The sequence below is a fragment of the Lepus europaeus genome, chromosome Y (assembly GCF_033115175.1).
Source record: "Lepus europaeus isolate LE1 chromosome Y, mLepTim1.pri, whole genome shotgun sequence".
NCBI classification, from domain to species: Eukaryota; Metazoa; Chordata; class Mammalia; order Lagomorpha; family Leporidae; genus Lepus; species Lepus europaeus.
Genome location: NC_084851.1, coordinates 30,886,260 through 30,903,163, shown reverse-complemented (window position 1 = coordinate 30,903,163; position 16,904 = coordinate 30,886,260).

Genomic DNA, 16,904 nt, shown 5'->3' with positions numbered 1-16,904 from the left:
GTCTCCCATGCGGGTGCAGGGTCCAAGCACCTGAGCCATCCTCTACTGGCTTTCTGGGCCACAACAGAGAGCTGGACTTGAAGAGGAGCAACTGGGACAGAATCCATCCAGTGCCTGAACCAGAACTAGAACTCAGGGTACCAGCACCACAGGCAAAGGATTAGCCTAGTGAGCCACAGCACTGGCCCTGTTGCCCATTTTCTGTCATTTAGTCTTCCACATTTCCATTAAGATTTTACTGATGTGCTGCACAAAAAGGCTAGCTGTTTCAAAGCCTCTCCCATTGTCTTCTTTTTATATTCATCCATAATAATAATGTCTTTTAATATTTTAATCTATCCTCCACATACCCTTGAAATAGGAAGACAAATCTTTTTATGTTGAAGTTAAAAGTGTTTGACAGGAAGAGAGTATGCATATGTAATAAGCGTACCACACAGATGGTGCTGTGGCTCAATAGGCTAATGCTCTGCCTTGTGGCACTGGCATACCATGTTCTAGTCCCAGTTGGGGCACCAGACTCTGTCCTGGTCATTCCTTTTCCAGTCCAGCTCACTGCTCTGGCCTGGGAGTGCAGTGCAGTGGAGGATGGCCCAAGTGCTTGGGCCCTGCACCTGCATGGGAGACCAGGAGAAGCACCTGGCTCCTGGCTTTGGGTCAGCTCAGTGTGCCGGCCATTGGAGGGTGAACCAATGGTAAAGGAAGACCTTTCTCCCTGTCTCTCTCTCTCTCTCTCTCTCTCTCTCTGTCCTCTCTGCCTGTCAAAAATAAAAAAAGAAAGAAATGTATCACACATTGTATTGCTACAAGAGTGGTTCTGCCAGATAAAATACAAGATACTCTAATACAGTGTGGAATATATTTACACTAAAATTTATGCTGTTTTACTGAAATTAAAGTTCAACTAAGAGCTCCATCATTCTTTATATCTGACCATCTAAATTGAAAGACATAAAACTTCTCAAATTAAATAATGAGATGATGACACATTGCCTATTATGGCCATTCCCCTTCTGTAACCAAGGATGTGAAGTTACTTTGATACTATATAAATTTCTACTTCCTCCAAACATTTAACTGCCCAGTTAATTACACTTATTGTTGTCTAGTCCATATATCTTTTAACTTCAGAGAACATTTCTTTCATCATACTATCTGAACATATATATTATTGTAATGTTCTGCTAAAAAGAAAACCCTCCCTTGTCATCTGGGAATATCAATAATGCCTAAACTATGGTTACTAATTGAAAGAGGGAAGGCAGGATTAATAAAAACTACTACTTTAGTTTTTCTCCAATTGCCACAACTCAATGACAGTGACTCCCAAGAATACGATGCCTTGCGTGTAAACATAAACTTTCTCTCTTCAACTTTCTACTGCAAGAGTAGTCAGGGAAATAAAACAGCAAGAAGCAAACATAAGTTGTAAGCATAAACTTCTATGTAATAAAACATGAATGCATTGCATGACGTTTATATGCAGATAATCGACTAAAATCTAAAAACAAATATAACTGATAATGAGATTACTAGAAAGATCATAAAATCCACACATTACTAAGAATCAGGAAGAAACAAATAAAAATAATATTAAAGGACAATAGACTAGAAAAAATCCACATGAGAAATGGAAACAAAAGAATTAAATTATGTGTCTTTAAATGTTCATTAAAGCAATATAAAAAAACTCATTATCATTATCACACAAAAAAGACTAGTGTATGCAAATACTAACCAATAGAATAAAAAAGGGAGAGAACAATCCAACATGGGAAGCAAGATACACAGCAGACTCATAGAATGGCAGATGTCCTAAACAGCACTCTGGCCTCAGAATTAGCCCTTAGGGCATTTGGATCTGGCTGAAGAGCCCATGAGAGTATTTTAGACATGGAAAGCCAAGACACTCTGTCAAAAAAAATGACCTAAATGAAAAATCTCGGCGAGTGAGATCTCAGTGGAAAGAACAGGTCATCAAAGAAGGAGGTACCTTTCTCTGAAGGGAGGAGAGAACTTCAATTTTGACTATGACCTTGTCTAAATATGATCAGAGTCGGTGAACTCAAAAGGCTTCCTTCCATAGCTTTGGCAACTCATGACAGAGCCTAGGGTGATTACTGATGCCATAAAGAAGACTGTCAATTTGTTAAGTCAACAACAGGAGTCACTGTGCACTTACTCCTCATGTAGGATCTCTGTCCTCAATGCGCTGTGCATTGTGAAGTAATGCTATAACTAGTACTCAAACAGTATTTTACACTTTGTGTTTCTGTGTGGGTGCAAACTGTTGAAATCTTTACTTAATATATACTAAACTGATCTTCTGTATTTAAAGAGAATTGAAAATGAATCTTGATGTGAATGGAATGGGAGAGGGAGAGAGAAAGGGGAGTGTTGCAGGGGGGAGGGAAGTTATGGGTGGGAAAGCCATTGTAATCCATAAGCTGTACTTTGGAAATTTATATGCATTAGATAAGAGTTAAAAAAAGATTAATACCAACTAAAAAAAATGTTAGTAGTAATAGATTGCTTTATCTCAGCCAATTCCAATGATACAAAAAAAAATAAGAACATTCTTTTGTTTTGCCAGAGGAAAAGCTTTAAGATTAATCTGTTCTAAATTCATGCATAAAGATATATGAAATGATGAAAAAAATACTCAACTCAAAAGTGCATCACACATATGATGCAAAACACTCAGGAGCTAATAAACAGCCTTTAAATTGTTACTGATCTGAAGCAGGTTACTGCGAGCCCAGGTAGGATCTTCTCAGGAAAGACCCTGGAGGCAGGAGTGGGCCCGGCAGGTGGTGGACCAGGGAGGTGAAAACCCCTGGTGGCAGGACACAATTTCAGAACAGAACACAGGACTCACCTCTTACTTTTCCTTCCCGCAAGATCTGAAGTTATTTGTTAGCATTATGGAGGATGCTGATTGATGCAACTTTGGTAATGTTGTGCATGCTAATGGATATACACATTGTCCAATCAGGCGTGGGGCATGAATGCTACGTAATCAAGTGAGATCTTGACGCCATCATAGTCTTCCAGCATCACAGTGGAGAGAGGTCCAAGGCGGGGCCTCTGGTGTTTACTGAATTCCGGTGTAATTCAGCAACAGGACACCACTCACCTCAGAAGCTGTAAGTGGTAAGTGTAAGAGTCCCCTCATGCAGATATGGGGAAGGAGAGGTTGGGGAAAGTTGTGGAGAAGGCTGGTCTGAGGGGGGCCTCCCCAGGGGTCCTCTCTGGGAATCTGTGGGTCGCATCTCCTTGCTGGCATGGCCCTTCCCTCGGCCCACTCTGGTCCTCAGTGTTGGGGCTGGGCTGGCAGCTGGGACTCCTGGAGTCCCATCTCCTCACAGCCAGTTGCTGGCTGGCACCAGTTTCTGGGACCCAGTGTTGGTGTCATCCCTATCTTCCCAGATTGTGCAGTGAGCATGCGATGGACGGTAGGGAGAACCCAGACCCTGTGTGTGTGAGGTTCATGTGGGTGAAGAGCTGTCCTTCATGGAGTCCTCACTTATTTTTCCAGAGCTGACTTCAGTCCCCTTGTTTTCTGATTTTGTGAGAAGCAGGGCCTCAGCATAACTCATTCTAAGAATCTTGCCCCCTTTCCATTGAAAATAACACTGTCATTGACAAAACAGTTTCATTTGGCTCAGGTTTCTGTCCAGGCTATGGGGAGGGCAGGCAGGAGGACACTGTACCTTGATACTTGGATGTCATCTTAGCCTTGCACATTCTGTGGACAGGTTGTCATCTGTCTCTGAACTTTCAAAATACAAATTTTAGCTAGTCACATTTATGAGTGCTTTAAAAACTTTATGTTCCATGATAACCTTCCCACTCCATAGATATAAGCCTGGATTCTAAAGTTAGTTTTAATTTTTATTTTGATATAGAGTGATTTAAAAAATTTAAAAGGTTATTGGAGTATAATGACAGACAAAATTTGTATACATTCGAAGCCTGCAACTTGATGGTTTGATATGTGGGGGACTTTTACAAGAATATGGAATATACACATTATATTTTAAGCCTAATATCAAAAACCTTTTGGTGTCCCCTTGTACATACACATTATGAAATGATTAGGACAATAAATAACACCATCACCTTACATAGTTTTTAAAACATATTTCAGATTTTAACATATTTTCGCTAATATTGTATTCATATAGGTACTGGGCTCTATATTATACCTTTTTATTATTAAACTTTTATTTAATGAATATAAATTTCCAAAGTACAGCTTATGGGTTACAATGGCTTCCCCCTCCCAAAACTTCCCTCCCACCCACAACCCTCCCCTTTCCAACCCCCTCTCCCCTTCCACACATCAAGATTCATTTTCAATTCTCTTTATATACAGAAGATCAGTTTAGTATATATTAGGTAAAGATTTCAACAGTCTCCCCCCATATAGTAACACAAAGTTAAAAAAAATACTGTTGGAGTACTAGTTATGGCATTAAATAAGAATGTACAGAACATTAAAGACAGAGATCGTACATAATATATTTTTTTAAAATTAATTAATTTTCTATGTCATTTCCAATTTAACATCAGTTTTTTTTTTCATTTCCAATTCTCTTAATATACAGAAGATTGATTCAGTATATAATTAGTAAAGATCTCATCAGTTTGTACCCACGCAGAAACACAAAGTGTAAAAATACTGTTTCAGTACTAGTTATAGCATCACTGCACATTAGACAACACATTAAGGGCAGATCCCACATGGGATGTAAGTACACAGTGACTTCTGTTGCTGACTTAACAATTTGACACTCCTGTTCATGGCATCAGTAATCTCCCTAGGCTCTAGTCATGAGTTGCCAGGGCTATGGAAGCCTTTAGAGTTCACTGACTTTGATTTTATTCCAATAGGGTCATAGTCAAAGTGGAAGTTCTCTCCTCCCTTCAGAGAAAGGTACCTCCGTCTTTGATGTCCCCATTCTTTCCACTGGGATCTCACTCACAGAGATCTTTCATTTAGGTCTTCTTCTTTTTTTCTTTTCCATGGTATCTTGGCTTTCCACGCCTACAATACTCTCATGGGCTCTTCAGCCAGATCTGAATGCCTTAAGGGCTGATTGTGAGGCCAGAGTGCTGTTTAGGACATGTGCCATTCTATGAGTCTGCTGTGTATCCCACTTCCCATGTTGGATCTTTCTCTCCCTTATCAGTTAGTATTAGCAGACACTAGTCTTGTTTGTGTGATCCCTTTGACTCTTAGACATATCAGAGCCATCAATTGTGAACTGAAATTAATCACTTGGACTAGTGAGATGGCATTGGTACATGCCATCTTGATGGGATTGTGTTGGAATCCCCTGGCCCATTTCTAACTCCACCATTTGGGGCATTTCCGATTGAGCATGTCCCAAATTGTATATCTCCTCCCTCTCTTTTTCCCAGTCTTATATTTAACAGGGATCACTTTTCAGTTAAATTTTAAACACCTAAGAATAATTGTGTGTTAATTACAGAGTTCAACCACTAGTACTAGAATAACAACAACAGCAAAAAGAACAACAACAACATACTAAAAATGATAAAGTATTACATTGTACATCAAGAGTCAGGACAAGAGCTGATCAGGTCATTGTTTCTTATAGTGTCCATTTCACTTAACAGGTTTCCCCTTTAGTGCTCAGTTGTCACCAATCAGGGAAAACAAATGAAATTTGTCTCTTTGGGACTGGCTTATTTCACTCAACATGATGTTTTCCAGTTTCCTCCATCTTGTTGCAAATGACTGGGTTTCATTGTTCCTTACTGCTGTATAGTATTCTATGGAGTACATGTCCCATAATTTCTTTATCCAGTCTACTGTTGATGGGCATTTGGGTTGGTTCCAGGTCTTAGCTATTGTGAATTGAGCTGCAATAAACATTAATGTGCAGATGGCTTTTTTATTAGCCAAATGAATTTCCTTTGGGTAAATTCCAAGGAGTGGGATGGCCGGGTTGTATGGTAGGGTTATGTTCAGGTCTCTGAGGAATCTCCAGACTGACTTCCATAGTGGCTTCACCAGTATGCATTCCCACCAACAGTGGGTTAGTGTCCCTTTTTCCCCACATCCTCTCCAGCACCTGTTGTGGGTAGATTTCTGAATGTGAGCCATTCTCACCAGGGTGAGGTGAAACCTCATTGTGGTTTTGATTTGCATTTCTCTGATTGCTAGTGATCTTGAACATTTTTTCATGTGTCTGTTGGCCATTTGGAATTCCTCTTTGGAAATATGTCTATTGAGGTCCTTGGCCCATCTCTTCAGTGGGTTGTTTGTTCTGTTGTGGATTTTCTTGATTTCTTTGTAGATTCTGGTTATCAACCCTTTATATGTAGTATAGATTGCAAATAGTTTTTCCCATTCTGTCAGTTGCCTCTTCAATTTCCTGACTGTTTCTTTTGAAGTACAGAAACTTCTCAATTTCATGCAATCCCAAATGTTAATTTTGGTTTTGACTGCCTGTGCTCCTGGGGTCTTTTCCAAGAAGTCTTTGCCTGTACCTATATCTTGCAGGGTTTCTCCAATGCTCTCTAATAATTTGATGGTTTTGGGTCATAGATTTAAGTCTTTAATCCATGTTGAGTGAATTTTTGTGTAAGGTGAAAGGTATGGGTCTTGCTTCAAGCTTCTGCATGTGGAAATCCAATTTTCCCAGCACCATTTATTGAATAGGCTGTCCTTATTCCAGGGATTAGTTTTGGGTTTTTGATCAAATATAAGTTGGCTGTAGATGTTTGGATTGATTTCTGGTGTTTCTATTCTGTTCCATTGGTCTATCCATCTGTTTCTGTACCAGTACCATGCTGTTTTGATAACAACTGCCCTGTAGTATGTCCTGAAATCTGGTATTGTGATACCTCCAGCTTTGTTTTTGTTGTATAAGATTGCTTTGGCTATTCGAGGTCTTCTGTGTCTCCATATGAATTTCAGCATCATTTTTTCCAGATCTGAGAAGAATGTCTTTGGTATCTTGATTGGTATTGCATTAAATGTATAAATTGCTTTTGGGAGAATAGACATTTGATAATATTGATTCTTCCAATCCATGAACATGGAAGATTTCTCCATTTTTTTCATATCCTCTTCTATTTCTTTCTTTAAGGTTTTGTAGTTTTCATCACAGAGATCTTTAACATCCTTGGTTAAGTTTATTCCAAGGTATTTGTTTTTGTAGCTATTGTGAATGGGATTGATTTTAGAAGCTCTTCCTCAGCCATGGCATTGCCGGTGTATTCAAAGGCTGTTGATTTTTGAGCATTGATTTTATATTCTGCTACTTTACAAAACTCTTCGATGAGTTCCAGTAGTCTCTTAGTAGAGTTCTTTGGGTCCCCTAAATAAAGAATCATATCATCTGCAAAGAGGGATAGTTTGAGTTCGTCCTTCCCGATTTGTATCCCTTTAATTTCTTTTACTTGTCTAATAGCTCTTGCTAAAACTTCCAGAACTATATTGAATATCAGTGGTGAGAGTGGACATCCCTGTCTGGTACCAGATCTCAGCGGAAATGCTTCCAACTTTTCCCCATTCAATAGGATGTTGGCCGTGGGTTTTTCATATATTGCTTTGATGTATTGAGGAATGTTCCTTAGGGTTTTCATCATGAAAGGGTGTTGTATTTTATCAAATGCTTTCTCTGCATCTATTGAGAGAATCATACGGTTTTTCTTCTGTAGCCTGTTAATGTAGTGTATTACGTTGATTGTTTTATGGACATTGAACCATCCCTGCATACCAGGCATAAATCCCACTTGGTCTGGGTGGATGATCTTTCTGATGTGTTGTTGCATTCTATTGGCCAGAATTTTATTGAGTATTTTTGCATCTATGTTCATCAGGGATATTGGTCTGTAATTCTCTTTCAATGCTGCATCTTTTTCTGGCTTAGGAATTAAGGTAATGCTGGCTTAATAGAAACAATTTGGGAGGATTCCCTCTTTTTCAATTGCTTTGAATAGTTTGAGAAGAATTGGAGTTAGTTCTTCTCTAAATGTCTGGTAGAACTCAGCAGTGAATCCATCTGGTCCTGGGCTTTTCTTTTCAGACAGGGATGCCCACTCTCACCACTGCTCTTCAATATAGTTCTGGAATTTTTAGCCAGGGCCTTTATTACTGTTTCAATTTCTGTCTCAGTTATGGGTCTGTTTAGGTTTTCTATCTCTTCCTGGCTCAATTTAGGTAGATTGTATGTGTCCAAGAATCTGTCCATTTCTGATAGATTTCCCTGTTTGCTGGCATACAAGTCTTTGTAGTAATTTCTGATGATTCTTTTTATGTTTGTGTTGTCTGTTTTTATCTTTCACTTTTCATCTCTGATCCTATTGATTTGGGTCTCTTCTCTTCTTATTTAGTTAGCTGAGCCAATGGGGTGTCAATTTTGTTTATTTTTTCAAAAAAAAAACAGCTCCTTGTTTGGCTGACTGTTTGTAATGTTTTTTTTGCATTCAATCCTGTTGATTTCTTCTTTGATTTTAATTATTTCTCTTCTCCTACTGGGTTTGGGTTTGGTTTGCTGCAGATTCTCTAGATCCTTGAGATGACTTGAAAGCTCATCTATTTGGTGCCTCTCCAATTTCTTGATGTAGGCACCTATTGATATAAATTTTCCTCTTAACACTGCTGTTGTTGTATCCCATAGGTTTTTGTATGTTGTGCTGTTATCCTCATTTACTTCCAGAAAATTTTTGATTTCTCTTTTAATTTCTTCTATGACCCATTGTTCATTCAGGAGCATGTTGTTCAATCTCCATGTGTTTGCACGTGCTCTAGGGATTCCTGAGTTGCTAACTTCCAATTTCATTCCTTTTTGGTCTGAGAAGCTGCATGGTATGATTCTAATTCTTTTGAATTTGCTAAGACTTGCTTTATGGCTTAGTATGTGGTCAATCCAAGAGAAGGTTCCATGTACTGCTGAGAAGAATGTAAAGTCTTTAGATGTAGGATGAAATGTTCTGTAGATATCTGTTAGCTCCATTTGGGCTATATTGTCATTTAAATCTACTGTCTCCTTGTTGATCTTCTGTCCGGTTGATCTGTCTATCTCTGAGAGTGGAGTATTGAAGTCCCCCAGAACTATTGTATTGGTGTCTAAGTCTCCTTTTAAGTCCCTTAACAAGTCTTTTAAATAAGCTGGTGCCCTGTGATTATGTGCATAGACATTGATAATCGTTATATCTTCCTGTTGAATGGATCCCTTAATCATTATATAGTGCCCCTCTTTGTCTCTCCTAACAGTTTTTGTGGTAAAGTTTATGTTGTCCGATATTAAGATGGCTACGCCTGCTCTTTTTTCATTTCTGTTGGTATGGTATATCTTTTTCCAGCCTTTCACTTTCAGTCTGTATGCATCATTGTTGGAAAGATGAGTTTCTTGTAAGCAGCAAAAAGATGGGTTTTGTTCCTTAAACCAATCTGCCAATCAATGTCTTTTAACTGGACAGTTCAAGCCATTAACATTCAATGTGACTTTTGAGAAGGAGTAACTTTGCCCTGTCATTTGCCAAAGATTTTTTCCAATATATGGTTTGAGACTCCTGTGATCTTTTGCTGTGAGGTTGCCTTCCTTTATCTTCTTTCATATTGGTGACCGTGTTTCTGTATTTCTGTATGTAACACATCGTTAAGCATCTTTTGCAGGGCTGGACGAGTGGCGACAAATTCTTTCAATTTCTGTTTGCTGTGAAAAGTCTTTATTTCACCTTCATTCACAAATGAGAGCTTTGCAGGATATAATATTCTGGGCTGGCAGATTTTCTCTCTTAGTACCTGGGCTATGTCTCGCCATTCCCTTCTAGCTTGTAGGGTTTCTGATGAGAAGTCTGCTGTGAGTCTAATTGGAGATCCTCTGAGAGTAATCTGGCGTTTCTCTCTTGCACATTTTAGGAACTTTTCATTGTGTTTCACTGTGGTGAGTTTAATTATGACATGTTGTGGTGAGGATCTCTTTCGGTCATGTTTATTAGGGGTTCTATGAGCTTCCTGTACTAGGATGTCTCTGTCCTTCTCCAAACATGGGAAATTTTCTGCTGGTATCTCACTAAAAAGGCCTTCTAATCCTTTCTCCCTCCCCATGCCTTCAGGAACTCCTAGAACCCGAATGTTAGGTTTTTAATAGTATCCTGTAGATTCCTGACAATATTTTTTAGATTTCTGATTTCTTCTTGTCTTTGGTTTGCCTGTTTCCTTTCCTGTTCTCTGTCTTCTAATTCCAATATTCTCTCTTCTGCTTCACCCATTCTGTTTTTAAGGCTCTCTAATGTGTTTGTCATTTGATCTATTGAGTTCTTCATTTCATTGTGGTTTTTTGTCCCTATCACAGTTCCATGTTCTATTAGTTGGTTCATTTCATTTTGATTCCTCCTTAATATTTCATTTTCACGAGAGAGATTTTCTATCTTGTCCATTAAGGATTTCTGTAGTTCAAGAATTTGTTTTTGAGAACTTCTTAATGTTCTTATCAATTTTTTGATATCCGCTTCTTGCATTTCCTCTATCTCTTCATCTTCATAATCTTGAATTGGGGTGTCTTGTTCATTTGGAGGCATCATAGTGTTTTCCTTGATCTTGTTACCTCGGTTTCTATGTTTGTTGTTTGGCATGTTGGAGATTATTTATTTATTTATTTATTTATTTATTTATTTATTTATTTATTGGCTGTGGTGTTTTTTTCTCATTATACTATGCCTCTAAGTGGACTGTCTGCTTTGATGGTTCTTTAGAGGCTGTGATGTGTGTTGCCAGAGAGCTCTGCTTGATTCTTCAGGTTTAAGGCTGTGCAAAAAGTGACTCACCCAGATTGTTCTCTCCCTTGCTCCTTGCTGGATCTCTCTCTCTCTCTCTCTCTCTCTCTCTCTCTCTCTCTCTCTCTCTCTCTTTGACTCAGTTGGGATTTAATTTCACACAGCTGAGTGGAATTTAGTGTAGTTGAAATCTGGCCTCTGTGAGTATTCATTTGATCTACCCCTGGGACCACACAAAGAGTTTATGCAGCTCTCAATGTGTTCTCAAGTTTCACCAAAGTTCCAAAGTTACTGAGTTTGTGTACTCATTGGTGGTGCTTTACATTTGTAAAATGGCGCCTGCTCTTTGTTTTGCTCAGTGAGTGGAGAGAGAGGCCTCTGGCTTTCCCCACCAATGTCTCGGGTTTGTGACATTTTTTCTTACCTCCTGTTCATTCCTGTGCTGGCAAGATTCTGCGGCTCAGCTCCCGCAGTTGGGTTTTATGTGGTGGGCTCCCTGTAGGTCCTCTGTGTCTCATCCACTAGATCCAGAAGAGTTTCCGCTGCAGTTTTTTTCTTGAGTCTTTTCCTGAGGCTACAGTAATTCCACTTTTATGAAACTTTATTTTCCCAAACTATTGGTGCACGTCCTCACTATCTGCAATCTTGGCTCTGCCCCCAAGAATTCCCTATATTATATCTTAACATTAATTTATCTCCTTATGTAAATGTGTCATTCAACAAGCAGCACACATTATATTCTGTGCTTATGATTGATTTCCTTAGATTCCACACATAAGTGGCATTTATTTTTCTCTGTGTTATATCAAGCAGCCTAATGTACATATTCATACTTTAGGATACATATTGGCACAAAAGATCAGAATTTTTTCAAGGTTGAATGTGATTCCATTATGTATGTATAATGTTCTTTCTTTTCATCTGTTGACAGACAATGTAGTTAATTCCATATCTTGTTCTTGTGAATAATGCTTATGTGAACACGGATGTGTAGGTATATTTCTGAGATCGTGATTTTATTTCTTTTGGATACACATCCATTAGTTGGATTACTTTTTGTCATTTGTTCAATTTTTAGAGGATCCTTGATAGTGTTTTCCATAGTAGATGTACCACTTTATATTCCTAAAAACAATTTATGCGTTCCCTTTTCCCCACATATCCTAGTTAGCTCGTGTCAAGGTTCCTCAACATTCATGACAAAGGCTGATCACTGATATATATGAGTGCTAATTGTTAAATTAGCAAGAATCATTGTGCACTAACTTCCCATGCAGGACCTCTTTCCAGAAAGAGTTGTATTATAACCAAGTCTAAGTACTCATAAAAGAAGTATCATTAAATTTGTCCATTTTTATTATATTTGCTTTTGATTTCTGGATGTTCCTTGTAGTATTCCTTAAATCATACTAAGTTTGCCAATATTTTCTCCTATGATTTGCTTTTTTAAAAAATTTTTCCTTTAGTATGTAGTCTTTTAATTTGTTTTTTCCAGCCCTACTACTTTATTTTCATTTTTGTCAACTGTGTGTTTGATGTCATATCAAAATAGGTCTGGCAGAGCCATGATTGCTTTAGGCATTTGTGAAGTGACAATTGACAGAGTATTTTTCCCTGCCTCTCTGTGTGTCCCTTTGTTTTTTTCAAACTGATGAATTTCACACACACCCTCACAGGGAAACCTTTTAATTTAGGAATACAAACTTCTTGCATTTCATAAGTACATATTTAGGAATACAATGATTCTTTCCATAATACCCACCCTCTCATTCACTCCCCCATGTTTCCTCCTCTTCCCTCTTTCATCCCCAGTCCCATTCTCCATTAAGTCCCCTTTTTGATTAAATTTATACACAGAAGACTGACATATCAGTAAAGAGTTCAACAATTTGTACATTAAAAAAAGTTAAAAAGGTTCCTCAACATTCATGACAAAGGCTATTCAAAGTCATTGCATCTTGAAGTTAATTTCACTCCTTTTTTTAAAGAAACACAATCAATATTAAAGAAGCACCCAAGAACTATACTTCTTTTGTGGATTTGTGGATACTTCTAAAGTGGATTTGGGGTCCCATGGAAAGTATTTAAACTATATCCTTAGAAGTAAGTTGGTAGGAGTGTATGCAGAACTATACAGCTTTATAGTTATAAACTTCATACACATCATAATTATAACTTTAAGTATATGGTGATTCTTCCCTCCATTCCCATTCTTTCTCCCATACTCCCAAACTATTCTTCCCCCTCCTTATTCTCAATCTTACATTATACCAAAATCTATTTTCAATTCACTTCATACAAAAGAGTTCAACAAATAGTATTTAAAAAAAATAGTCCTCCACTGTCAAAACAAGGATTGTTCAAGTCATTGCTTATCAAAGTGTTAATTTGACTTCTACAGATTGCCTTTTAGATGCTCTATTAATTATAAAAAATCAGGGAGAACATGTGGTATTTGTCCTTTTGGGACTGCCTTATCTCACTAAGTGTGACATTTTCCATATTCTTCCATTTTATTGTATATGACTAGATTTCATTTTTTTTTTGCTGAGTACATATCCCATATTTATTTTTCCATTCTTCAGTTGATGGGCATTTGGACTGATTGCATGTCTTAGCTATTGTGAATTGAGCTCCAATGAACATGGGGGTACAGATATATTTTTCATACAATAGTTTCATTTCCATTGGGTAAATTTCAGAGTGGGATGACTGGGTCATATAGTAGGTCTATATTCAATCCTCTGAGGTATCTCTATACTGTCTTCCATAGTGGCTTTACCAGTTTACATTCCCACCAACAGTGGATTAAGGTATCTTTTTCCCACATCCTTGCAAGTATTTGTTGTTTGTTGATTTCTGTATGAAAGACATTCTAACAGGGGTGAGGTGAAACCTCATTGTAGTTTGGATTTGTATTTCCCTGATGACTAATGATTCTGAGCAGTTTTTTCATGGGTCTATCAATCAGTAGGATTTTCTCTTTTGAGAAATATCTGTTTAAGTCCTTTGCTCATTTCTTCACTGAGTTGTGTGTTTTGTTGTTGAGTTTCTTAATCTCTTTATATATTCTAGGCACTAATCCTTTATCATTTGCATAGTTCACAAATACTCTCTCCTATTATGTTGGTTGCCTCTTTTTTTAAGAATTATTTATTTGAAAGTCAGAGTTACACAAAGAGAGAATAAGAAGCAGAGAGAGAGAGAGAGAGAGAGAGAGAGAGAGAGAGAGAGAGAGAGAGAGAGAAAGAGAGAGAAAGAGAGAGAAAGAGAGAGGTTAGAGACATCTTCCATTGGGCTGGTTCACTCCCCAATGGCCAGAGCTGAGCTGATCTGAAGCTGGAATCCAGGAGCTTCTTCCAGGTTTCCTACATGGGTGCAGGGTCCAAGGAGTTGGGCCATCTTCTACTGCTTTCCTAGGCCATAGCAGAGGGCTGCATCAGAAGAGGAGCAGCCAGGACTAGAACCGGCACCCATATGGCATGCCAGCACTTCAGGCTGGGGTTTAACCCACTGCACTACAGCACTGGCCCCATGTTGGTTGCCTCTTCAGTTTCCTGGGCATTTCTTTTCCAGTACAGAGCTCCTCAATTGGATGAAATCACATTGTTAATTTTGGCTTTGACTGCTTGTGCCTATTGGGTCTTTTGCAAGATGTTTTTGGCTATGCCAATGTCTTGCAGGGTTTCCCCAATGTCCTCTAATAATTTGATGGTGTAAGGTCATAGATTTAGGATTTTAATCCATTTTGAGTGGCTTTTTGTATAAGATGTAAGATAGGGGTCTTGCTTTATACTTATGCATGAGGAAATCCAGTTTTCCCAGCACCAGAAGTGACTGTCCTTGCTCCAGGGACTGATTTTAGCTCCTTTGTTGAATATAAATTGGTTGCAGATATTTGAATTGATTTCTGATGTTTCTATTCTGTTCTGTTGTTCTATCCATCTGTTTTTGTACTGGTACCAGCCTATTCTGATTACAACTGCCTTGTAGTATGTCTTGAAATCTGGTATGTAAAAACTATTTGGATAATTGGTACCAAATATGACTTAGTTTATAGATGTGAGTTCCTTGTGTTACATAGAATGGTGGGGTGAATATGGGCCATCATAAAGCAGTCTATATTTCATGAGCAAACAGAAAAAATGTGTTACAAGGCTTGATCATGATGTGTAATACCAGAGAAGGGAAAATGTTGTTTACCCTGATTTGGTTGGTAGACACTGTTTTCAGGGATTAAATTTTCACACTGTAAAACATAGATATGTGTAATTATAGGCAACAAAAAATAAACCCAAACAAGCATTTCACTTATTGTATAAGTTTAAGGGGTGTTGAGATATTTAAATTAGTATCACAGCTAAAATTATGATCCTTGGAAGAAGTTTATTAAGACAAACAATTTGGAAAAAACTGGATTTATATTTTGTCATGGTACTTTGAGTGATTAGGAAACAGTACTTTCCTTAAATTGGTGGTTAATATATACTTTAAATTGTTTCACATACGGAAAATGAAGTATTTTTCAAATATATATGAATTAATTTAAATTAGAGCTATATCAAGCAATATCAAGTAACAAATAAGGAATTAAATGGTAGGTTAACTTTGATGCAAGAATCTCTTGAATCACATGCATAGTTCATTTATAGAAAAACATAGTCTATGAATTGTAAGGTCCCTCATATTTATGGTTTTATATATTTTTTAACCAAATGAGTATTAGTGTATTTTTATTTCATGTTCCACCAAATATTTGAAATGCCCTCATATTTATTAATCTCCAGTATTTTCTGTGAAGACCAAACTCGTGAACCTATATGCCCAGACTTAACTGTTTGATGTTTTAAGTGAATATTCCATATTTTTAAAAGATTTTATTTGTTTATTTGACAGGTAGTGTTACAGACAGTGAGACAGAGAGAGACAGAGAAGTCTTTCTTCCATTGATTCACTCCCCAAATGGCCACAACAGCCATAGCTACACTGATCTGAAGCCAGGAGCCAGGTGCTTCTTCCTGGTCTCCCATGTGGGTACAGGGGCCCAAGCACTTGGGCCATCCTCCACGGCCTTCCTAGACCACAGCAGAAAGCTGGACAGGAAGAGGAGCAACCAGGATTAGAACCAGTGCCCATATGGGATGCCGGTGCTGCAGGTGGAGGATTAACCTAGTGCACCATGTTGGCAGCCTCAAATATTCCATATTTTATAAAATTTTGGAAATTACATAATCATAACAACAGTCTAATATAAGCACATTTCATTAATTCCCAAATAATTAATATTATCTACAATAGATACTCATTCACCATCAGTGACAGACACTAATCTAAAATCTGTCTTTAGAGATTGGATTTCTCTATACATGTCCCAAAATTGGATTCATAGTGTTAAGTTATGTGAAATTTTATTTTTGATTTCTTTATTTTGTGAGTTTCATTATTTTGTAGCATGCCATTTCATTATTAATTTTGATTGCCAAATAGCATACCATTATAAAGACGTAATGCATCTTTGATGTTTCTTATACATCAGTGTTTGTGTTGCTTTTAGATTTGGCTTTCATGAATATTTCTGCTGTGAACCTTTGTGTGCATGAGGATTTGGATATTTTGGTGGCATAGCTGGGAAAGAAACTGCTGAGGCAATAAATAGTCCCTTGTGGAGGTTTTTTTTTTTTTTTTTTGGTGTGTGTGTGTGTGTGTGGTTTCTTTGGCAGAATCCTCTACTAAACTGTTGAATAGAAGTGTTAGAAGTATTTGTACCTTATCCCCATTTATTGAAGTCTGACAGATTTCCTATAGGTGCCCTTCTCTTCAAGTCATAGTTTAAGGTTTTAATGATATGCTGAATTCAGTCAATTTTTTTGATAAATAAGATTAACAGATCTTGACTTTCATTTATTAGCATAGCCAATGATATTAAATGTTTATCATTATTAGTAATAGTATGTTAATTTGTGTGGCAGATTGAGAGGGACAGAGAGTTCCTAACTTCCAGTTCACTCCCCAGTTGTCTGTGATGACCAGGTCTGGGCTGTAACTGGAACCTGAACCAGAAGCCATAAACATAATCAGGGCTTCCTATGTGACTGGCAGAGACCTGATTATTTGTCATATCACATTGCTTCTCATATTTGGAA